This window comes from Miscanthus floridulus, chromosome 18 (genome assembly GCF_019320115.1).
Source record: "Miscanthus floridulus cultivar M001 chromosome 18, ASM1932011v1, whole genome shotgun sequence".
In the NCBI taxonomy this organism is placed as follows: Eukaryota; Viridiplantae; Streptophyta; class Magnoliopsida; order Poales; family Poaceae; genus Miscanthus; species Miscanthus floridulus.
Window position 1 is genome coordinate 17253858 of NC_089597.1, and position 2794 is coordinate 17256651.

Genomic DNA, 2794 nt, shown 5'->3' on the forward strand with positions numbered 1-2794 from the left:
CGCCCCCACCCCCTACGCCATCGGGGCCGCCTGCCACCATCGTCGTGGCCTCCTGAGAGCCCGCCACCGCTGCATCTGGCGCTCCACCGCCCCCTACGCCATCGGGGCCGGCCGCCGTCACCGCCGCGGTGTCCTTGATGGCCCGCCAGCCGTCGAGGCCGCAGGACAGCACGGGGAGCGCTGCCCCGTCGCCATCGACGACCTTCTCAGATCTGCGCTGTCTGGGACCAAGTCCAAGCCTTCTGGGTCCACGGGCGACCATCGACCAAGCAAGGCCGATGAGGCGCCATCGGCCACCCCTAGCTCGTCCTCCCTATCACCGACCGTGGCTCCGTTCTTCATGGGCTGCTCTTTGGGAGGGGGCACAAAGCGCCATCGGTGGGTGGACGACAACGATGAGGAGTCTGACGACGACCACCCCACAACCTATCTGGATGTCATACGTCGCCCAGCGAAGCCAGTCTCTATGTCCCCACCACGTGCCTAGACTCACTAAGTTCAGGTTCTGAGTCATGGCGGAGTGGATGCTGGATGATAGGGTGCTGGGCGAAGGCAGAGGAAACACTGCCGGCCACACCCCCATCTGATGTACGGCATGCCTGCTTGGCCAGTGGATGGACGCGTCCTTGCCTGTCAGTGCCTCAGGTGCCGCGGAAGGGCCTCCGTCCCCAACACGGAGGAGTGGCGGCGATCCTTCCCTGGCAGGAGGCACCACCTGTGGTCACCCAGGAGCCTCGCCACGGCCCAAAACATCCGTAGTCCAAGAGGATCCCTACAGAGCTTCACGATAGATGTTTCAACTGCCTCTCCTACTCGCACCGAGTAGCGACTTACCGGTTGCCACGGTGTTGCCTACGCTGCCACGACTTCCACGACCTCGCCAAGGATTGCAAACAGCCAAGGCATGCTGCGATGTTGACCGGGGAGTTCATGGATACAGGTAAAAGGAGTGGCATTTAAATTTATCGTGTTTCCTTTTAGAACCCGTTTGATCCTTAGAATTAAATTTATTCTAATAAATTATAATTTAGGCACATATTAATTAAGCTAATATGTTTGTATATGGAATAGATTCGTATACTATTGTTAGCCATGCGAGAGAGATTCTTATATGTTGCACTTCTACTTTAAGGAAGAGAGTTAAACAGCATGTTACAAGTTGTAGAGCAGAAACTTACCATGGTGATCTATAGAATCAATTTTGTCAAGAGCCTTCGACAGGACCTAGGGTTAGGAGGAGACCCTGGCGGTCGCCCCCAAGCCCGCGCCGTCGCCGCCACCGCGGGCCGCCATCCTGGCGCCGGTGGCCCCCTCCCCCTCCTCCTCCCCCCTCCCTCAACCTCCCCGCTTCCTCCCCAGCAACCTCAAGCCCAGCAAATTTGGCCCAGCCTAAGCATGGCGCGTGCCCCAGCTAGCCTGGCCCAGTAGAGCAGGTCGTGCCTAGGCCGATACTCAAGCCCGCGGGTTGGCACGGCATAGCCCGGGTTTAACGGGTTGGCACGGCAGCGGCCCGAGCGGTGAAGCGGCCCAGCGTCGGCGCACAGTGGACAGTGGCAAAGGCGCGAAGTGGCCCAGCCCACCCTCGTGCCCGTCACCCCCCCGCATGGCACATATAAAAGCGACGGCCGTGGGCGTCCCTCCTCAACCCTAACCCTAAATCATTTCCTCCCTCCTGGCTCCCCCACCGCCTCGCCGCTCTCGCGCTTGTGCCTCGTGGTCTCGCCTAGCTCTCCCTCCTCAACCCTAACCCTAAATCGTTTCCTCCCGGCTGGCCGGCTCCCCCACCGGCCACCGCCTTGCCACTCTCGCCTCTCGCGGTCTCACCTAGCTCTCGCCATGACCGCTCGACGGTCGACACCTTGCCTTCTCGTCTGCAGTCTACTGGCATCCGACCTCGCCGACTCTGACTCCGCCTGTCGCCAGAGACCTCCCCTGATCCCCTCCCTCTCTGCCTCTCCCTTCTCCGTCTCCCTATCTCCCCTCTAGATCTCGGTGATTATGTGAGTTCGTTGTCCCCATTTGTCCCTCCTTCGTCGCTCACCGTCCTTGCTAACCGGTGTGCCGTCTTCTCTGGGTGGTCGTCGTCTTCTCTGGCATCGGGCTCCGGTTACGCAGGTAAAACCCTAACCCTAACCCTAACCCTAACCCTCCTCTTCTATCTTCTTCCATTGATGTATTCTGATGTGATCTTTTCATCCTCCTCCATCTCTTTGCGCAAGTCGGTAGCCGATGTGTCATCCCCTAGCTGTGGCATAGAGCGACCAAGGCGGCCCCGCACACCGTTGAGGAACGGTGCTGGAGAGCCGTCCGCCATGGCGACTGCTGATGACGATATCGTCTGTTCGCTCACCGGTAACGACGACTTGATCACAGCAGGCCTGGCCCCTAAGGACAACAACAACACCGGAGAGGACGCTGTTGCGTTGTTCGGTATCGATGTCGGTAGCGGCACTGCTGCTCGCCTACTCTAACTCCGATCGATCTAGACAACGACGGTGGTGAAGGGGCAACGATGACCGGGAACCCGCTAGGCTCCAACTCCAACAGCTCTACTCCATCTGTTGCTGGTAACTCTAATGTTGGTAAGCGTAAATCACCTGTGTCGGCTGATTTTGATGAGATATATGAGACTGTGAAAAGGTTATTGGGCTTAGGTTGATTGAGGTGAAACATACTGGTGAAAATATTACTGAAAGAGTTGCTTGTGTGGTTGAGGAGTTTGGTTTGATTGATAAGGTTTTATCTATAACTCTAGATAATGCTTCTTCTAATGATAAGTCGATGGAAACTTTGG